Below are 23,100 nucleotides of genomic sequence, written 5' to 3'. Positions count from 1 at the left end.
AAAGGAATGAAGAAAAATGAAAAGAAAGATAAAGAGGAGAAATCTATTGATTAAAAGAAGATTAAATCTATTGATTAAAAGAAGCAGATCAACTAAGACATATCAACTTTATTTGTTCAAAAAATTATTTTTAGGGGCGCCTGGCTGGCTCAGTCAGTTAAGTGTCCAACTTCAGCTCAGGTCGTGATCTCGCAGTCTGTGAGTTTGAGCTCCACGTCAGGCCCTGTGCTCACAGCTCGGAGCCTGAAGCCTACTTCAGATTCTTTGTCTCCCTCTCTCTCTGACTCTCCCCTGCTCATGCTCTGTCTCTCTCACTCTCAAAAATGAATATATGTTAAAAAAAATTATTTTTAAAAATGAGAAGTAACAGGGAAATTTTAAATATTTGCTAAATAAATGATTAAGGTATTATTGACAATTCTTTTTTTTTTTTTAATTTTTTTTTTCAACCTTTATTTATTTTTGAGACAGAGAGAGACAGAGTATGAACGGGGGGAATGGGCAGAGAGAGGGAGACACAGAATCGGAAACAGGCTCCAGGCTCCGAGCCATCAGCCCAGAGCCTGACGCGGGGCTCGAACTCACAGACCGCGAGATCGTGACCTGGCTGAAGTCGGACGCTTAACCGACTGCGCCACCCAGGCGCCCCTTATTGACAATTCTTTATTGATAATGTTTTTTAATGAATGCTTAAGTTTATGAAAGAAATTTGTATCTAGGATTTGCTTTAAAATTACCTGGAATGAAACAGGATGATTTGGTAAGAGTTGGAGGATGGTTATATAGGAGTCATCCTCTGTGTGTGCATTTGTATAAGTGTGAAATTTTATAGACTAAAATGTTTTTTAAATTATCTACTTGTCTAAAAGTATTTTTGCACACACATCCTCAACTAAAGTGAAAGAAAGGAGGAGCACCTGGGTGGCTCAGTCGGTTAAGCGTCCGACTTCGGCTCAGGTCATGATCTCACCATTGTTGAGTTCAAGCCCCGCGTAGGGCTCCGTGCCGATGGCTCAGAGCCTGGAGCCTGCTTCGGATTCTGTGTCTCCCTCTCTCCTCTCTCTCTGCCCCTCCCCCATTCATGCTCTGTCTCTCTGTGTCTCTGTCTCTCTCTCTCTCAAAAATAAAAAAACATAAAAAAAATTTTTTTAAATAAAATAAAATAAAGTGAAAGAAAGGATTAGCTAGTTTGACCTAGAGGAAGACACTAAAGGAATTAGTATCAGCTTTGCCCAGGTAAAAGTGAAAGGCATTTGGTCAAGTATCTGGAATGTTTGTATAATAAATGAATTTTGTCTTTTTTCTTTTTTAAAAAAAAAGGTTATACATTTATTTGAGAGAGACAGAGACAGTGCAAGCAGAAGAGAGGCAGAGAGAGGGAGAGGGTGGGAGGGAGAGAGAGAGAGAGAGAGGGAATCCCAAGCAAGCTCCATGTTGCCAGCACAGAGCCCAACATAGGGCTCAAAACCACGAAACCGTGAGATCAGGACCTTAGCTGAAACCGAGAGTCAGACGCTTAACTAACTGAGCCATCCAGACGCTCTTATCTTCTTTCTTATTATTCCCTACATGATGGAAGAAAAGGAAACTTCTCTTCTTTGTTGAAACTGCTACAAGAAAACAATAGAAACTTAAGTCTCATGACTTTCAAAGCAACCTACATATGACCTAATGCAAATGTTCAGGCCATATTTGACATAAAACCCAGTTGATACCTGGGGAAAAGGAGACAGGATAAAGTGGAAAAGGGTTATATTGAAATTTAGCCTTATGTCTTATTTTTATAATTTATTTGTTCACATATTTATGTAGAACATTGTTTGGGGGATGTATTTTTGTTACTTGAATTGAAAAAAACAGAAATTTGGGGGGCGCCTGGGTGGTTCAGTTGGTTGAGCATTTGACTTCAGCTCAGGTCATGATTTCACAGCTCATAAGTTCGAGTCCTGCTTCGGGCTCTGTGCTGCCAGCTCAGAGCCTGGAGCCTGTTTCAGATTCTGTGTCTCCCTCTCTGTCCCTCCCCTGATTGTGCTTTGTCTCTCTCTCTCTCTCTCTCAAAAATATATATTTAAAAAAACTTAAAAAGAAACACAAAAATTTTTAAGTAACCTTTCTCTTTTTGAACAATGTTTTATAGACAAGGCCCAGAATCCCACTTTAGAGATAGCCTCATGGTTAGCCCCTCTCACCACTACCTATCAGGGAAATGCCAGAGTGGCTGAATCACGTGTGTATTCTGACAATGTGGACTGAAAATAAATTAGTGCCTTTCACCCCAGAGGCATCATTAACTTCATGATAAGCTATGGTAGCCCAAGCCAGGCTGAGACCTCCCATGGTGATTAGACAACTTGGTGAACTTGATTAATAAACAGATAGTTTCCCTGGGCTTTGAAAGTGTCCCGTGGATTGTAGTAAGCTTTTTAAAGAAACACACAGACTCCTATATCCTAAGGGCCCTATGATAAATGAATTCATTTTTTCAACCCAGTAACCACCACCCTTCTTCTAGTAAAAGTAGCTCACTCTTCACTTGGCAAATGACCCCTTGTTCATAATTCAATCTGTGAGACTGAGTGAGAATAAACTTGAACCCTCCCCAGCTCAGGTGGCCCACGTCTGACAATTAGAGTCAGAGAATGAGTATAGATTAAGTGTGGAAAGAACACGAAATCTAACCCCTATCAAAGAGACTCTCGGAAATGGGGCACTGATGGAATTTTATGGAATTCATGTTTCCTGGTGACGATTTTTTTCTCTTTGGAGGAAGATCTTGCCTGTCAAGAGACTAATACAAAGGGACATAAAGCTAGAGAAAGAGTCCTGAGAGCATCATGTAAGACTCTAAACCAGATGTGCCCTTTCTTGTCTTATTTAACTGAACAGTTGCTGTGGTTAGCAGAATATCAGCCCCCAAATATGCCCACATCCTAGTACCAAAATTGGTGAATATGTTACCTTACATGGTAAAAGTGACTTTTCAGATATGATTAAGTTAAACTTCTTGACAGTGAGAATTTATCCTGATTATGCAGCTGGGCCAACTGTAACCACAAGGTTCATTATAAGAGAGAGGCAGGAGGGTCGGGGCAGAGAGAGGAGAAGCAGAGGCAGCAGTCATTCAGAGCCATGAGACAAGGAGGGCAGGCAGCCTCTAAAAACTAGAAAAGACAATGAAATCAATTTTCCCCTGGAGCAGCCAAAAGGAACACAACCCTCCTGATGCCTTGAAGGTTCAGACTTCTGACCTCCAGAACTATAGGAGAATAAATGTGTGTTGCTTTAAAATGTGTGCACAAAATTAAGCTGCTAATTTTGTGATAATTTGTTAGAGAAGCAGTAAGAAAGAAAGCAGTTCGCTTTCTGACACATGACTAAATGCTTCCTAATCTGATGGACAATTCAATACCAGTTACACAGTTAAGATCAACCTCCTGGATGGATCCCCACACTTACTAAACAATACAGATCTTCCAGAGTGAAGTTATTAAAAACATGAATCCAATTTCTAATTTGATTAAAAAATGGAATGGATATTGGGTGCTGGGTGGTTCAGTCTGTTGAGTGTCTGAACCTTGATCTCAGGGTCATGAATTTAAATCCTACATTGGGCATGAAGTCTACTTTAAATAAATAAATAAATAATATATATATATTATATATATTTTATATATAATATATACATAATATATATTATATATAATATATATATAATATATATATTATATATATATTATATATATTATATATATAATATATATATTATATATATATTATATATATTATATATATATTATATATATTAAAGTAGCAGTGTAATGGGGTGCCTGGGTGGCTCAGTCAGTTAAGCATCCAACTCTTGATTTCAACTCAGGTCATGATCTCCTGGTGATGGGATCAAGCCCCATGTTGGGCTCTGAGCTAGCTAAGTGTGACGTCTGCTGGGGATTCTCTCTCTCCCTTTCTCTCTGTCCCTCCCCCTGCTCATGCTCGCTCTCTCCAAATAAAGAAATAAATAAATAAACAAACATTTTTTTAAAAAGTAGCAGGGTAAAAATCAATTAAATTTCTCATACAGGCTAAAAACAAAACATCTGAAAGGAAAAATCTAGAAATACTATTTTATTTATTTGTGTAGTAATGCTCACTTGATGCTAGCCTGGATTCTGCAAACACAGATGGTGGAAGGTTGGGATCAGGAAGTGAACAGGCTAACCCTTCTCTCAAAGGAGCTTACATTCAAGTGGAACATGGATAACTAAAAAAAGATAATGCCATTCATTTCTTTTTCTCTCCCCTTACCCTATCCTCTCCTCTCTTCCTCACTCCCACACACCTAATTTAAACTGAAAAGAACACTATTAAAGTAGTCATGGTCAATGCCTGATAGAAAGAGTTTGTGGACAGTGGCAGTTCTCAATGAATCAACAAATTACTTTTTTAGTTCTTCCTAGGTAAACCTACCAAGAACTTGTGAATTTAAATAAATTATTGTGGGGGCACCTGCGTGGCTCAGCTGACTAAGGGTCTGACTCTTATTTCAGCTCAGGTCATGATCTCACAGTTCATGAGTTCAAACCCAATGTCAGGCTCTGTGCTGACAGTTTGGAGCATGCTTAGAATTCTCTCTTTCCCTCTCTCTCTGTCCCTTCCCACTTACACACAAGCACTCTCTCTCTCTCCCAAAATAAATTAACAAACTTTATATAAATAAATAAATTAATTAATTAATTAATTAATAGTGTTATTGCATGTTAATGTGACCTCAGTGGGAGCCAGGACCTGATCAGTCTTATTTACTATTGCGTATCTAGCACTGAGACAGTACCTGAAACATAACAGATGCTCAATAAACATGCTAAATGAAGAAGAGACACACAGGAGTCAAGAACAATCAACTCTTATCACAGAGAAAAGACAAAAAAGAAAAGAAAAAAGTTGACAAAAGACCTGATACTAATCAAATAAATGTTATAGATAATGCTTACCTCAGGGTAAGGAAGAGAGAATTCTGTTCTACATCTGAAACGGAAATGTTCAGTAGCCACTCCTCTACAACGCATGTTAATGTAGCAGTTGTTCCCACTCATACCCAGAAAGGGAGGATTGCCAATATGTCAATTGTCCGGTATGGTAGCCATTTGCCACATATGGCTATTCAAGTTTAACTTTATCAAGATTAAATTAAATTTAAAATTCTGTTACTCTTTTTCATTCGCCACATTTCAAGTGCTCAGTACCTGCATGAGTCTAATGGCCTCAGTATTAGGCAGTGAAAATTCAGGATTTTTCCATCATCGTAGAGAATCCTACTGCACAGCTCAGCTCCACACCATCCTGCATTAAAACATAAAAGTAGCCAGAATTTTATGAGAGAAATAAGACACAGCTAACACACACACAGAGTCAAATAAATTGCTTCACATCATAACATCTAGAGAAGCCAAATCGGTGTAGATTCTTATAAATCTCCCTTCCTCCAAAATAGTTTCATTTATTCAGTTAGCACAGACAAATTAATAGGCATTGGTCCAGCAGCCATTGGGAACCCCCAGCACCAGTCGATACTATCAGCCACTTATTTTTATCAGTCTTCCAAAGCCCAGTGCAATCTTATCACACAGTATCTGCAAATCCTGACATTTGTGGACTTGCATATTCCCCTTATGGGTACTGGTTGAAAACCTTGCCACCAGATGACAATTTACCTTTAGAATTGGCTGTGTGCTGGAATTCAGTAACACATCTATCAAACCAGTTACTAACCCAAATTTGCATTTTATTTCGCAATGCCCAAAGAAGCATTTTTACTGAAACTGGCAAGTATCTGTTATAAAATTATTCCCTGGACTCTGTACTTCATGAGGTTGTCTAATAGAGATTGATTCACCAATTCGATGAAATCTGCATTTTCCCAAATCAAAAAACAAGCTAAGGTTTATTTAACTGAAAATCCCTTGTTAAATTATAAAAAGTGAGATGTAAACAGAGCAAACACCATTGCGTGATGACGAACTGCAAAAATGAATGACTTTATGACAAAATTAGAGGTTGATTAAAAAACTCACCTGAAGATGAGAAACCAAATAAAGCTCAAAATAAAAGGAATATAATACACCAACTTGTAAAAATGTCCCTAGGTGCTATAACATCTAAGACTAATAGCTGTATCTGTTAACTACAAAAGGAAAAGAGGGTTAGACTAAGAAAATTTGGAAATACTTGCATATCCTCTTTGCCTTAGTTAACGCATTCCTACTGTGGCTATGGGTGCTTTCCCCCTTCTGGATAAGGATTATCTGGGATGAAGGAGATAAACATGGGAAAGGCTATGATCTTTAGAGAAAGTAGCATGAAATTATTTACAAACTGCCCAAGTTAAAAAGAGTAGAAGAGGGGTGCCTGGGTGGCTCAGTCAGTTAAGTGTCAGACTTCAGCTCAGGTCATGATCTCACAGTCCGTGAGTTCGAGCCCTTCAGCCTCTGTGTCAACACAGAGCCGACAGCTTAAAGCCTGGAGCCTGCTTCAAATTCTGTGTCTCCCTCTCTCTCTGTCCCTCCCCCACTCATACTCTGCCTCTTTCTCACTCTCAAAAGCTAAATAAACATTAAAAAAAAAAAAAAGCCTCCACAGGGATTAGCAAATTGTGAACTGTTAAACAGTGTCCCCAAAACCTAACACCCTCACTTTGCAGAGAAGGCACCAAGTGGCCACTCTTAACTAGACACAAGAGATATTTTCAAATGGGTAATGTAATGAATGACTCGCTGAAGGTCTTTCATGCTTTACTAACTTTGATGACAGAAGTCACATTTGATTAGCCTGGTCAAGTGTCCATTGTCAAGAGCAACTTAAGGAGAGAGAAAATGTCCTCTCCTGCTGCCAAATTGTTACTTAGATTTATTTAGAATCTCATCCATGTTTAAGGTTTTCTCCTCAGGGTACAAATTAACTATTTTACCAAGGCCTCCCCAAAATGCTTTAAATGCTTAAAGAGAGCTCCAAAATATCATTATTGTAGTCAAAAAGCAATCTTAGTAATTTATTTTCTAAAAATTTGACTTTGAGGGGCGCCTGAGTGGCTCAGTCGGTTGAGCATCTGACTTCAGCTGAGGTCATGATCTCACAGTTCGTGGGTTCGAGCCCCGCATCGGGCTCTGTGCTGACAGCTCGGAGCCTGGAGCCTGCTTCGGATTCTGTGTCTTCCTCTCTCTCTGCCCCTAAGCCACTCGCATTCTGTCTCTGTCTCTCTCAAAAAATAAATAAACATTAAAAAAAATTAAAAATAAATAAATAAAAATTTGATTTTGAGTTTCCATCAAGAGGCTGAAGCAGGAACTTTTCCCCAAAGATTTATTATTAAAATAAAGAACATGGTATTTCCACAGCAATGGACCTACCTAGATGGCAGGGGAAAAGATATAACCAGAGTTCCCTCCATCCAGTATTTGAGGTTAACTTAAATAAATATTACTTGCATGTAATTAAACAATTTAACCACTAAAACACCTCAAAAATAACAATAACTACCATTCATTGAGCAGTTATGCCAGGTACCAGACTAAGTATACCATAAGTATAATTAAGAGCTGTATTACAGAGGCATTATTATTCCAATGTTCAGATGAAATACTGAGAGTCTGAGAGTTTAAAACATATGGTAAGATCAAATCATTAGGAACCAGCAGAGATGGGATTTATAACATAGTCAAACCCTAACTCCAAAGTTTGGATTTGTATGGAAATTGACAAGCTAATTTTTATAAGGAAATGCAAAGGAGTTGGAATATTGAAAACAATTTTGTCAAAAGAACAATAAAGTTGCAGAATTAATTGCCCAATTTTAAGACTCAATATAAAGCTACAGCTATTAAGACAAAATGATATCGACACAGAGACACAGAGATCATTGAGATAGAATAAAAAGGCTAAAAATACATATACACAGGGGTGCCTCAGTGGCTCAGTTGGTTAAGCCTCAGACTTCAGCTCAGGTCATGATTTCACAGTATGAGTTCTGAGTCCCGCATCGGGCTCCATGCTGATTGTGCAGACGCAGCCTGGGCTTCTCTCTCTCTGCCCCTCCCCTGTGCCTTCTCTCTCCCTCTCTCTCTCTCTCAAAATAAAAATAAACTTAAAAAAAATAAATTAAAAGACATACATACATAGCCAAATGCTTTTCTACGAGGACACCAAAGCAATCCAATGAGAAAAGGATAATCTTCAACAAATGGAGCCAGAACAACTGGAAAGTCATATGGAAAGAAAAGAGAGGAGGAGGTGGAGGAAGAGGAACAGGAGAAGGAGAAAGAAAAAGGAAGGGAGGAAGGAAGGATGGAGGAAGGGAAGGGAAGGGAAGGAAGAAGGAAGATCCCATTATTTCCTTATTTTTGAAACTATATACAAAAATTCCCAATCATTTCCCCAAACCATATACAAAAAGAGCTAAAGCCATTAAAGACACACAAGAAAACACAGAACAGTTTCTCAATGACCTTAGATTATACAAAATTTTCTCAAGTAAGACACAATATGCACAAACTACAAAAGAAAAAATGGATACATTAGACTTCATTAAAATTAAAAGCCTTTGTATTATCAATAACACTAGTAAAATAAAAAGGCAAGCTACAGATTGGAGAAAAGATTTGCAAAGCATACAGTCTGAAAAGCAACTTGTTTTTAGAATGCATAAGAATTTTTAGAACTTGGGCACCTGGGCGGCTCAGTCAGTTAAGCATCTGACTTTGGCTCAGGTCATGATCTCATGGTTCATGAGTTCAAGTCCCATATCCTTTGAGCATGAGCCCTGCTTCACATGAGCCCCACCTCCCTCCCTCCCTCCTTCCCTCTCTCTCTCTCGCTCTCGCTCTCGCTCTCGCTCTCTCTCTCTCTCTCTGCCCCTCCTGGGATTCTCTCTTCGCCCCTCACTCACCAGTGCCCTCTCTCAAAAAAAAAAAAAAAAAAGAATTCTTAGAACTCAACAGTAAGAAGACAGATGACCCAATAAAAAAGAGCAGATTTGAATAAACACTTCATCAAAATATATGGGGGCACTTGGGTGTTAAGCATCTGACTTCAATTCAGGTCAAGATCTCACAGCTTGTGAGTTCGAGCCCCATGTTGGGCTCTGTGCTGATAGCTCAGAGCCTGAAGCCTGCTTCGGATTCTGTGTCTCCCTCTCTGCCCTTCCCCTGCTCATGCTCTCTCTCTCTCTCTCTCTCTCAAAAATGAATAAACATTAAAAAAAATTTTAAATAAATAAATAAAAATAAAATCAGTGATTAGGAAAATGCAAAATAAAACCATAAAATAGTACTTTATGTATACTCTAAAGTGGCTACCATAAAAAAGACTGACCATAACAAGTGTTGGTGATGACATCAAACAGTGGAAGTGTACATATATTGGTAAGAATAATCTCAAATAATATAGACACTTTGATAATTTATCAGTTTCTTAAAAGTTCAATATATACCTACTCTGTGATCCAACCATTCCAATCTTAGACATTTAACCAAGAGAATTAAAGAATATGCCCCTACAAGGACATGTTCAGAGATCTGTACAAGACTTGTACTTCTTCATAGCAACATTATTTGCAATAGTCCCAAACTAGAAAAAAACAAACACTTTTTAAAAGGCATATATCAGTATGTGAAGGAATAAACAAACTATGATAAATCAATACAATAGAATACTACATGCACCAGAACTCTTCAAATTGTATACTTTAAATACATACAGCCTATTATACGGTCAAGTATACTTCAATAAAGCTGTTAATAAAATAACAATTAATGATAGTAACAGATCATAACCAATTCAATAAAACAGAAATCCATGAGTCCATAATGATAGAAAGAAAGAAAGAAAGAAAGAAAGAAAGAAAGAAAGAAAGAAAGAAAGCTCTTACAGTAGAATGCCAGATAATAAATGCAGAAAGAATGATGTAATTACAAAATAATATTCAGCAACCATCACTGGAATAAATGATCAGGCAAAGAGGTAGCAATGGATGTTAAACTCACTGAGTAAAATTTTGATGAGAAAAAGAATATGAAGTATTCAGGCTCAAAGTAAATCCTGACAAAATATCTATTGATTACTTATTAGTGAACTTTACAGTGGAGACATATCACAGACACCATCTTGACCAAGTGAAAAAAGTTAACATCATGGGTGATGAGCAAATGAAATACTGTCCACCTTCTGATATGAGACACTGAGAGGAAAACAGTATTATTTCTGTGGTGTTCATACCAAAAGACATATCCTGAATCTAGTCATAAAAGAAACACCAGACAAGCCCAATTGAAGAAAATGCTATAAAATAACTGACCTATATATTCTTCAAAAATGTCAAGATGATAAAGCACAAAGAAAAACTAAGGAAATGCAGATTGAAAGAAACAAAACAGACTTCACAGGGAAATACAATGTATGACTATGGATTGAATCTTGACCTAGAAAGGAAAGGAGGGTAAGGCAGTGTTTGTTAATGATGTCATCACTATTCGTTTCTATAAATGACATTATTGGACAGTTGGAGAGAATTGAGCGGATCACATAAAAGTATTGTAGCAATGTTAATATCCTGACTTTGATGAAGGCATCAGGGCTATATACGAATGTCCTTGACTTTAGGAAATACACACTGAAGTATTTAGGGGTGATTTGGCAACACGTCTGCAACTTAATCGCAAATGTTTCAGAAAGGACATAATGATATATGAGGAAAAGACAAATGTAAACTGTTAATAATTTGGAAAACTGGATGAAGGGAATAGTGTAGTTCTTTGAATTATTATTTCTATTTTTCTTGAAAATCTCATAAATTTGAAATTATTTTTCAATAAAATGTAAACATTTTAAAAACATATGTGGCTTTGGGTAAAGCCTATACACATATAGGAGTTCCTTTTACTGCTCTTGCAGCTTTTTCTGTAGGGTTGACGCTATATCCGCCCCACCCCCCACCCCCCAACAAATGTAGGGAATGGAAACATTGGGGAGATGGGGACATGCTTCTCTGGCCTCATTCATTTGTTCATATATTCAACACACTTGTGTCAAATGCCTGCCCTGTGCCAAACGTTGTACTGGTCTCTGGGGATCTAGGCCGGAATGTGATGGGTGTGATCTACAGCCTGTTACAGCTAAGGAGTACAAGTGGCCAGCCACGAGCTTGACAAGTTCCTTGGTGAAACCGAAGAAAAGTTAAGATTCCGAAGCAGCCATCATCCCACTTCAACCAATGGATCACAGCACTGTCATTGTTCAAAGCCCTTAAATACATGCAGTCCTCTTCTGAAAATTACTTGTTTGTGCAGCATTTCATTAGAAAGAGATTCGTCACCATCTAAATCCACATCACTTAAATTCCAGCCTCTAATAGTGTCACTTAGAGAGATAGCAACATCAACAAAACCGATCCCGTGTGGACTAAATGCTTGTGTCTTCCTTCCTCTCCCCACAACCAAATTCATATGTTGCAACCCTAACCCACATGTGGTGGTATCTGAGGGTGGGGCCCTCGTGATGAGATTAGGGGCCTTAGAAGATGAGGAAGAGAGCAAGAAATCTTCCATGTGAGCATACAGCAAGATGACAGCAAGCCAGGAAGAGCATCCTCACCAGAAGCCACCGTGCTGGCACTCTGATCTTGAACTGCCAGCACCCAGAACTGTGAGAAAATAAATGTTTATCGTTTAAGCCACCCAGCCTAGGGTATTTTGTTACGACAACCTGAGCTGACTACAACGTTCCTTTTCGCTCCTTCCCTTTCTGGTTCAGGATCCAATCCAGGATCAAGGGTTGTATTTATCTGTCTTGTCTCTTGGAATAATGTCTCTATCAGCATTACAAGCAAATAAATGAACTAGAAGCAAAGTTGCTACAAGGAATGTTTTACCAGAGTTTTTTCTTTTGACTATAAAATAATACTGGTAATAACAACAACAATAACGACAAGCTTTTTTTAAAAAGCACTGACTAGGTACCAGCAAGTGTGTTAAAAGATTTAGAAAGCTTATCTAACTAAATCCTCCCAATAACACAGGAAGTGGGTTGTACTATTATTTCTCTCTCCTTCATTTGCTAATGACTTAGAAAAGTTAATTTCTCAAAGTCGATACAACATTTAATGGCAGAGCAACGGAGAACTCTCTAGAACAGTGCCTCTTAAATGTACATACAAGTCACCGAGGTATCTTGTTAAAATGCAGATACTGATTCTGCATGTCTGGAGAAGGACTAAGATTCTGAATTTCTAATAAGCTCCCAGGTGATGCTGATGCTGTGTTCCACCAAACACGATTTGAATAACAAGCCTCTAGAAGTACATAACAGCTAAATGTGCCCAGCACACAAGTGCTCTCTAGATATTTCTTGAATTATTTAACAGAGAGAAGAGATAAAGAGAAGAGGAACAAGATTTTTAAAAATCTGTTGCTGACCTCATTCTTACTCAGCAAGTCTTGATTATCGTAACTTTTGCTACAAGGATGTTATAAAATCAAATACTTCAGGGAGCCTGGGTGGCTCAGTCGGTTAAGCTCAGGTCATGATCTCTCGGTTTCTGGGTGTGAGCTCCATGTCGGGTTCTGTGCTGACAGCTGAGAGCCCGAAGCCTGCATTGTATTGTGTCTCCCTCTCTCTGTCCCTCCACCACTCCCATTCTCTCTCTCTCTCTCTCTCTCTCTCTCTCTCTCTCTCTCTCTCTCTCAAAAATAAGTAACCATTAAAAAAATTTTTTTTAATCAAATATTTCACGGGAGATCTGGAAGATTTTCAGGCACGAGGCACTGCACAATTACAGAGAACCCAAGGCTAGAAAGGTGAGAGCAGAACATCACCTTGTAGGGAATACTTTTCCTGTACATGTCTACTTAGTTATAGCCTAATTTCAGCAAGACTATTCCCTTCTCCATCCTTCTCTGCACTGACCTGGCTGGTGATAATGCCATGAGTTAATGAAATGTCCCACCCTGTAAACATCATATAAGGCTACAAGGGCTGCAAAAATCCTGTCAGGAAGAGAAGGTTCACACGAAACAAAATTGAAGGCCAATGCCAGCTAGCATTCCTGTTTCGGTATGTGCGTAGAAAACCTTCACAACAAAGCAAGTCACTGACATGCCAACTGCACATTAGTGTTTTAGAGAGTAAATGAAGTATAAGTCAGGTTGGTGTATAACAATTTGCAGATAGAGATCAGTTTTGAGACTCTTAAATACTCCTATTAATAGGGGCGCCTGGGTGGCTCAGTTGGTTAAGCGTCCGACTTCGGCTCAGGTCACGATCTGGCGGTATGTGGGTTCGAGCCCCGCGTCGGGCTCTGTGCTGACAGTTCAGAGCCTGGAGCCTGTTTCAGATTCTGTGTCTCGCTCTCGCTGACCCTATTCATGCTCTCTCTCTGTCTCAAAAATAAATAAACATTAAAAATAAATAAAAATAAAAAAATACTCCTATTAATAGTAATAGCCTTGAGGCACCCGGGTGGCTCAGTCAGTTAAGCATCTGACTTTGGCTCAGGTCATGATCTCACAGTCCGTGAGTTCCAGCCCCACGTCAGGCTCTGTGCTGACAGCTTGGAATCTGGAGCCTGCTTCAGATTCTGTGTCTCCCCATCTCTCTGCCCTTCCCCTGCTCATGCTCTGTCTCTTTCTCTCTCTCAAAACTAAATAAACATTTAAAAAAAATTTTTTTAATAGTTATAGCCTTTGTACCTGTTTATCTGAAGGATATTGGGCATGCTGTAAACTATACATCACATATTTAAAGCCCATAATTTTATAAGTTTTTTTTTCAATATTTATTTATTTATTTATTTATTTATTTATTTATTTATTTATTTATTTTGAGAGACAAAGAGCACCCATATGAGCAAGAGGGGGAGAGAGAATCCCAAGCAGGCTCTGTACTATCAGTGCAAGGCCCAACGCAGGGCTCAATCTCACAAACTGTGAGATCATGACCTGAGCCAAAATGAAGAGTCAGATACTTAACCAAATGAGCCACCCCAGCATGGCAATTTTTTAAGTTTTGACAAACGTATAGGTCTGTGAAACCATCATCACAATTAAGATAGTAAACAAATTCATCACTCTTCCACCAAAAATTTCCTCAAACCCAGTCCTTACTCTATTTTAGCAGAAGTAGAAGTCTACACTTACATTTTAATTTGTGTGGTGATTTAGATTTGTGACCTCAGAGACACAGGCCCCAGACCAACTCCCCCATTTCCTGAAAGGTCTGAGTTTAGCTCTACAGGGCCCTTTCTCTAAGCCTTTAATGGTTAATAATTCCAAACTCTTCTTTCGATTTCCTCATCCTCAGGATATGTTATGAGATGAATTGTGTCCCTCTTAAATTTGTATGTTGAAGTCCTACTCCCCTCCCCCGCCATCCAATATCACTGGTGGCTTTATAAAAAGGAAGAATTTGGATATAGACAGCTATACAGGAAAACCATATGAAGACAGAGAAAAGATGATCACCTACAAGTCAATGATGGAGGCCTGCAGACACCTTTCATTTCAGAATTCTAGACTCCAGAATTGTGAAGAAATAAATTTCTGTTGTTTAAGCTTCCCAGTCAGTGAGATTTTGTCATGGTACTCCGACCAAATTGATACAGAGTAGTACAGCTGTTTCTCCAGTTGCTAGATTTCTGTTATCTTAGAGGGTTTTTTTTTTTAACCTCTTTACTTACCTAGTTACCAACTTGACTACCAGCTAACAACTCTTTGTGTTAAATTCTCTCTATTACAGGAACTGGTGTTGTTTCTGTACCCTGACTGGACCCTGACTAATACATGTGCAGAACAGCCATCACCTCCCTGTCCAGCAAATAGAAAACAAATAAACTGAGTTCATTCTAGATACTTCTTTTCACTAATGAAGATGGCTAGGGTTCTCCAGCAAAGGCAGGTCTGTATAAATTAAGTGGTTAGTTCAAAAGTTTGTGAGAAAGGGTGTATCACGCCAGTAAAAGAGGAGATTTAGAAAAATAAATGAGTTCTCTATTCAATTATATGCCAAAATTTTTATAATAAAAGCTAAGAAAATATGTTAAAGCATGTTACTAAAATTGACCCAAAATAAAATTAAACACTCAAAGAGACTAATTATCATAAGGAAATCAGAAGGGTATCTGAAAACTACCCTCATCTCCATCCCCACCCCCCGCAACAGCTCAGGGTGTTTTTTTTTTTTCCTTTTTCAACATTTATTTATTTTTGGGACAGAGAGAGACAGAGCATGAACGGGGGAGGGGCAGAGAAAGAGGGAGACACAGAATCAGAAACAGCCTTCAGGCTCTGAGCCATCAGCCCAGAGCCTGACGCGGGGCTCGAACTCATGGACCGCGAGATCGTGACCTGGCTGAAGTCGGACGCTTAACCGACTGCGCCACCCAGGCGCCCCAGCTCAGGGTGTTTTTACTGGTGAATTCTATCAAACTTTCAAAGAATTCTTACACTATTAAAATGTTCCGGGGCACAGAAAAAGAAGGAAAACTTGAAAAATTCTTTTATGAAGGAAGTAAAACTTTCACTCCGTTCTGACAAACATGCTTTACTCTAACCCCAGTAAAAAATAAATAAAGATGACTTGTAAAGATCATTAATTTTCACGCACACATCAGAGAAGAGTGAGGTCAGGTAATCTGGGGAGAGAATGTATGAGCCTGGGAATGGCTTTCAGCTTCTCTTTTGGAGAAAAGAGCCACTTCTTTTAATCTGACCCATCCCTCTGCCTTGACAGATCTTACCTAATTCATTTCTGAAAACTGGGCATATGTCCCAGTCTTAAAGATCCTTAGGAGGGAGAGCCAACATGCTCCTTCTCTCAACAGTCTGTGCCAGGGCTTTACCTGTCATCAGTCCCAACCTGTTTTCCCAATGCCGCACAGCAGTCTATTTCCTTGTGGCTGGTGCACGCACACACACACAGACACAAGCTACTGTTTTCCTCCTCTATCCTTTAAATAGAGGATACATTCAGATTAATTATGGATGTTGATCAAGGATCTGAGTAGGAAAATTAGGCATTTGGTATCATATCTCTAAGTTATGTATTTATTGTCTGTTTTGCTGGGCATATGGCCATGTGGAGCTGTTCTACTGAACTAAGAAAGTGAAGTGACACTAGTGTAGCAAAAGTAAGAGAACTGATCAGGATCAGAAAATGACTAGGGTGCCTGGGTGGCTCAGTCGATTGGGTATCTGACTCTTGATTTTGGCTCACTTCATACTCCCAGGGTACTGGGATTGAGCCTCACATGGGTCTCCACGCTGAGCATGGAGCCTGGTTAAGACTCTCTCTCTCTCCTCCTCTGCCCCTCTCCTCAACTCACATTCTCTATCAATCTATCAATCAATCTATCACATTCTCTCCAATCAATCAATAAAAATAAAATTATTATAAAACTACTATAACTAGACCCCAAGTCATGGCTGACTCACTATCTATTCCCTGATATACAAGATACATAAAAACTTATTCATACAGGAGCTCCAATGTCATCATTTTCTTGGTTGCTTATAACCTAGAAATTAGAACCTAGAATCTAACATGTAGAATACAGTAGTAATGAACACATTGCTGTTAAAACTCTAAATATGACAAACAACAGAAATACTATGCTTTTGAATCCCAGAAATGCCTAACCTCTGAGAGCACCCAAAACTCTCTAGAAATGACCCAGAGTGAGTTAAGTGCCAGGAACTTCAAACCATATACTTTTTTTTTTAATGTATTTATTTTTGAGAGAGAGAGAGAGGCCCAGAGCATGAGTGGGGGAGGGGCAGAGAGAGAGAGAGGGAGACAGAATCTGAAGCAGGCTCCAGGCTCCAAGTTGTCAGCACGGACAGAATGTGATGCAGGGCTTTGAACCCACGAGCTGTGAAATCGTTACCTGAGCTGAAGTCAGATGCTTAACCAACTGAGCCACCCAGGTGCCCCATCTATATTATAAATTTTAAAAAAATATATGGTTTGGGGGCACCTGGGTGGCTCAGTCAATTAAGCATCTGACTTTGAGTCAGGTTGTGATCTCACAGCTCGTGGGTTCAAGCCCCGCGTCGGGCTCTGTGCTAACAGCTCAGAGCCTGGAGCCTGCTTCGGATCTGTGTCTCCCTCTCTCTCTGCCCCTCCCCCACTCATGCTTGCACTCTTGTGCTCTCTCTCTCTCTCAAAAACAAATAAACATTAAAAAATTTAAAAAATATGAATAAAATAAAATTTATAATATAGTTTAGGATTCTGAGAGCTGTTCTCTTGTTTAAATGAAACCATATATTTATGTAAAGCCACAGATATAAAAAGAGAAAATGATCTGTCAATTCGAAAAGTTTATCACCAATAAATAGCTGTACCTCCTTTAAAGATAACTCCAGAAGGAAAATGTCTGAAAGACTTGGATTCCTGGGTAGCTAATGTACTCTCCCTGTCTCTTTCTCTCAAAATAAACTTTAAAAAAAAAAAAAAAAGAAGAGAGAGAGAGAGAGAGAGAGAGAGAGAAAGATCATCTTGGTAGCAGTCCAGCACAGAAAGCAATAACTACTTCCAGCACTGACTCAGGTACAAATTCTTACCCAGAAAAAAAAGGCTTAAGGATGCTATAGAGTCACTATTTATATTATGTTGTTCAATAGAGTAATCTCAGCCACTTCTTGACTTTCTCTACTCCAGGCCTTATAATGCCCCTCTTGGGGAGCATTCAACCCCAAAGCGGGGTATGCAGGCAAGAAAAAAGGAAGATGCACCCTTTGCATGCTTCTTTTTTTATGATCCCCACATTCCATCTCTTGAGGTTCAAACCCCCTTATGAGAGAAACAAGACGGTCTACACATGGCACAATATCCCCAGTCTGTTCCTGTTTCTCCCAGGCTTTTCTAGTTTTTAAAGGACGTAACTTTTTTTCTCTGCTCCACAGCTTGCTCACCTTCTTTTTGTTCTTTCTATTATTCCCCCTTTAGGACTGTCATGAGGAAAGGGAAAGGAATATGAAAATAATATAAAATGAATATTAGACTGTAGAATAAATGAATGGCTCCAGAAGATGACCAAAATATTGTGCAAGTAACAACTGTAAAAGAGTAAACTGTGACCCATTAATTAAGTTTATGGCTCTGCTCTTCTCAGAGAACATAAAAAAAATGCAATCATTTGCAAGAGAAATGACAGTAAATCCCTAGAAATGGGGGTTACAAACAAACCCAATCATACTGCTTTGTTCACTAATGTAATGTCCAAGTGAGTCATAACTCTATAAGGAGAGACTAGAAATAATTTTGACATCATAATCTGAACTTGGTCTTGAAGACATTCAAAAACAGAGCACATAAGAACAAGCTCAAGAACAAGGAGCAGGCTGTGCTCCAAGTGTAGGGTACTTACTACCCTCTTCTTTCTCAGTGATCACCCCCTCACCCCCAGTCACTTCTCCATTCCTTCCCTCCTTCTCACATTTGTTCTCTCCAACCATTTCCTCAACATCCACGCTGCTTTATTTCCACTGCTTCTCTGTTCTGAGGGCACCACCCACCTTTTTTATGTTAAAAGGAGGCCTAAGCACAAAACTTCCCTCATTATCTGGGATTTGCCTGCCACCGTAGTAGACAGACTATGCAGGGAAGATGAATCCCAGTTGTTGACCAGCTGGTTAGCTATGGGAAAGCTCTTTAACTTCTGTAAGCCTCAGTTAACTCATCTAAGATGATGAGGTTAAGATTAAGATTTGCATTAAAACTTAGATTTAGTTCCTTAAAGATTTTATATTAATTCATTTAATCCTCACAACAACCCTGTGAAGCAGGTATTACTCGTCCCATTTTACAGATGAGGGAACAGAGGCACCAAGAGAATAAATGACCTGCCCAAAGACACACGGCTACAAATGGCAGAGCTGAGATTTGAACAGTTATATGGCACCTGAGTATAAACTTTTTCTCTCTCTACTGCCTCATCTACTTACTCAGTTAATAATAGCTCTGATTATTACTGATTGGCAATTCAGGATCGTGGTCACATGATAACTGAAATGATAAGCTGAAGATGGGCATGATGTAGAAAGAAAACTAGTAAAAGCTACTGATCATCACGGGAGCAGTTAACTCATTGATATATTCACTTAATAAACCTTAGAGCTAGGCACTGTTCTAAGGGATGAATATGTAGTTGCGGATGAGACAAAATTTTATGGTTTTATCTCTGTACCTTTCCACATGCTGTTCCTTTTGCTTAGAATGTGTACATACACACGTACACACACACACATACACACCACAATCCTCACTTCTTCCCTCACTCTGGTAAAAGGCAGCTACTGCTCAGTCAGTTCTGGATTCTCACCTTCTGCACCATCTCAGATTCTGCAATTAAACTCAGAGAGGAGCAAAAGAATAAAAGAACAACAGTAAAAAAAAAAAAAAAAAAAAAAAGGAGGAAAGTAAACAAAAGAAAAAATACGTTTGGGGGGAAAATATATTAGAGCAGAAAAGAGGGGCGCCTGGGTGGCTCAGTCAGTTAAGCTTCGGACTCTTGGTTTTGGCTCAGGTTATGGTCTCAGGGTTCAGGAGTTCGAGCCCTCCATCAGCCTCTCCGCTGTATGGAGCCTACCTTAGATTTTCTCCCTCTCTCAAAATAAATTTAGAAAAAAAAAAAAGAGTGGAAAAGATGGGGCACCTGGCTGGCTCAGTCAGAAGAGTGTGTAACTCTTGATCTCGGGGTTGCGAGTTCCAGCCCCGTGTTGAGCATACAGATTACCTTAAATAAATAATTTTTTAAAAAAATAAATAAGTAGGGGTGCCTGGGTGGCTCAGTCGGTTAAGCGGCTGACTTCGGCTCAGGTCATGATCTCGCGGTCCATGAGTTCGATCCCCACGTCGGGCTCTGTGCTGGCAGCTCAGAGCCTGGAGCCCGTTTCGGATTCTGTGTCTCCCTCTCTCTGACCCTTCCCCATTCATGCTCTGTCTGTCTCTGTCTCAAAAATAAATAAACATTAAAAAAAATTTTTTTTAATAAATAAAAAATAAATAAGTAAATAAAAAGTGGAAAAGATGAAACTAAGAAGCAGTTTAATAATACTTGTTTGTACATGAAGGACTTTTACATGGAGAATAACACTAGGCTCTTCCCCTTAGGGAGTTATAAGGGAGGACATCATTTCCAGTGAAAGTGGTAGAGGCCAAGTCAAGCAGCTTTTACTGGGCAGTTACCATAGGCAGGATATGATCACTACTGTCCAGGGGCTTACACTTTAATGAGAAGGACAGCTGTGCATAAAATGACTAATAATCAACTTAACGGAAAAGATTAGAAGAGTAATGAATTCAAAGAAGGGAGAGATCTCTATGAATTCATGAGCTGAGATAGAGAAGAAACACTTCACTGAAGAGACAAATTAGTGAAATCCTATAAATGAAAGATAGACTCCAGGAAAGACAAGAGCAGTAGAGAATGGCATAAAATATGATTTGGAATGCCTGGAAAATGCATTTTTAGCAACTCCTCGCTAAAATCAATTTCTTTACTTCCTCACTAGAATCTGTGTCAGGTTCAGCAAATCTCCATTCTCCAATTTTTTCTCCCCTCTTTCCACTGGATAATTCCATCAACACTGTTTTTCTATCATCTAAAACACAAAAGTGAAATGACTTCTGCTCTACAGCTCCATTTCTCTCCTTTTTCCTTTTTCTTTTTTTATGGGAAAATTGCTAGAAATCATCGTCTATACCCATGTCTCCTATTCCTCTCCCCACATTCTCTCTAGATCCCACTCTGTTCAGGCGAACCCCACACCAAACTGTTCCAACCAGGCCAGCGGTGACCTTTGCATGGCTAAATCCAGTGGTCAATTCTCAGTCCTCTGAGTTTATCTGACTTCACTTGATGCCTCTCTCCATGAAATGCTTTCTGACCTGGCTCTCAGGACACCAAGTTCTATTCCTTCTTGATATCAGTTTCATGGCTTTAAATATCACCTATATGCTAATGACTCCCACGTTAATATCTCAGCCTTAATTCCACACTTCTGTACAAACTGCCTGCCTATCTGAAGATACCTCTCTGTAGATGTTCAAAGGCATCTCAAATTTAACAAATCTAAAATTTTCATTCCTAATATTCCACACCCACTTCCCCCAATTCTACTCCTTTTACAATGTTCCCATTGTTATCCTTGAAAAATGGTGGGCTCTAACTCAGTTGCTCAGGCCAGAAATCTTGAGAGTAAGCATCAAACTCATCTTCTTCTCACCTTACATCCAGTTCAGTAAGTCATGATAGCACACTCTGTAAAATATCTCTAGAATCTGGATTTATTTTTAACACCTCTTTGTACTGTGGAGTTTAAATCACTATTGTCTCACGTGGATTTTTACAAACCTGCCCATCGGTCTGTTTCTCTTCTATTCTGTTTCTCTTCTATTCTCAACAAAACAGGTAGAACATCTACATAAAATACCAGTCAGACAAGGGTAAATCTCACTCACAGGAAAGGGCCAAAGTCCGTTCTCTGGCCTACAACACCCATACGATCTGCTCTGCCTAATTTACTCCTCTAACCTCGTCTAACACACTTGAACTTGTTCACCTATGCCAACCAACTCCTCTACCTTTTCCCATTCGCAAAACACACCAGGCACTGCTCTGTTCTTGTCTGTTCTCTCTGCTTAGAACATGCTTCTCTCAGATAGCCACATGGGGAGATTCCTCACTTTCTGCAGGGCTCTGCTCCTATGTCTTAGAGAAGACCACGTTGGCCACCCAATCTAAAATTCAGAACTCTTCCCAAAACTTTCAATCCTCTTAGTTTTCCCATGGGTATTAGTTATCATACAATAAAATTTACTTCTCTTATTTATTATCTACCCCATTAGAATCTAAGCTCTGCAATGGCAAGACTTTACTACTTTGTCCCCAAGGAACTTGAACAGTAACCAACAAATATTTTGTGAATGTTATCCATTCTATCCATGCTATCAAATATTAATTATAGGCTTCATTACATTCAAGAGAATCTGTACTCAGGAAGAAATTGTTTTGTGTAGAGTATAAGCCACTTGAAACCGAGGAGTTTTGGTATTTTTTGGGGGGGAGAGGAGACATACTTTGCATTTTATCTTGTAGTCTGTTTTTTTTTCTACTTCATATATTAAAAATATTTTCCTATTTCAGTGCAGCTCTTCCTGCCCACAGGTCCTGTTCCCATGCTTTAATAAAATCACCTTTTTGCATACACACACAAAAAAAATTCAGGGGCGCCTGGGTGGCGCAGTCGGTTAAAGCGTCCGACTTCAGCCAGGTCACGATCTCGCCGTCCGTGAGTTCGAGCCCCGCGTCAGGCTCTGGGCTGATGGCTCAGAGCCTGGAGCCTGTTTCCGATTCTGTGTCTCCCTCTCTCTCTGCCCCTCCCCCGTTCATGCTCTGTCTCTCTCTGTCCCAAAAATAAATAAACGTTGAAAAAAAAAAAAATTCCTATTTCTTATATAAGATGATTGGTAGAACACATCTTGATTAAGAATCATTGTAATTGCACATGCTTTCCAGCAAATTCCATTTTGAAAATACAATTACATATTTTTCGGCTCTTTAACATCTTCACCATTATTATTTATAACATTTTTTTTCAAAAAACAGCTCTTGTTATTTTCCAAATTTGAATGATAAACATTCCCTAATCTAACACTAAAGAGTTTATCTTTTTTCCACACCACATTTTCAACTATAAAGACAAACTGTAATGTATTTACCACAAAAGGAATAACCTAGAGATAACTTTTCATTAATACATTCTCATTATTGCCTATCGAAGTGATGGAATTTTATGTCATGCATTAAAAAACTCAATGATAATATTATAATCTTTATATTCTAATGACTTTTGGTGATGTAATACATATGCATATTAAACTAACGATGTGAAATTTGGGGAATTTTTTAAATCTCCTCAAGAAGATAATCCATAGAAGAATCCACATACTCCCAAGAACAATGTTACTGTACTACATTAAATCTAAGGTAACATCAATATTATAACTCACTATTTATATTATCCACCATTAGGAAAAAATGAAAGAAAAAATATCACC

At 38.9% G+C, this 23,100-nt stretch overlaps 1 long non-coding RNA gene across 2 annotated transcripts in view; it reads right to left on the bottom strand.

Moving 5' to 3' along the window:
- Positions 1-23,100, bottom strand: part of LOC109503432 — a 148,030-nt gene that overhangs the window by 119,173 nt on the left and 5,757 nt on the right. For both annotated transcript variants that reach the window (XR_006585041.1, XR_006585042.1), the window contains exon 2: positions 5,241-5,337. This is a non-coding gene — a long non-coding RNA (uncharacterized LOC109503432). The remainder of the gene's footprint in view (positions 1-5,240; positions 5,338-23,100) is intronic.

The sequence above is a fragment of the Felis catus genome, chromosome C2 (genome assembly GCF_018350175.1).
Source record: "Felis catus isolate Fca126 chromosome C2, F.catus_Fca126_mat1.0, whole genome shotgun sequence".
Lineage (NCBI taxonomy): Eukaryota > Metazoa > Chordata > Mammalia > Carnivora > Felidae > Felis > Felis catus.
This window is presented reverse-complemented; position numbering and strand designations above follow the sequence as displayed.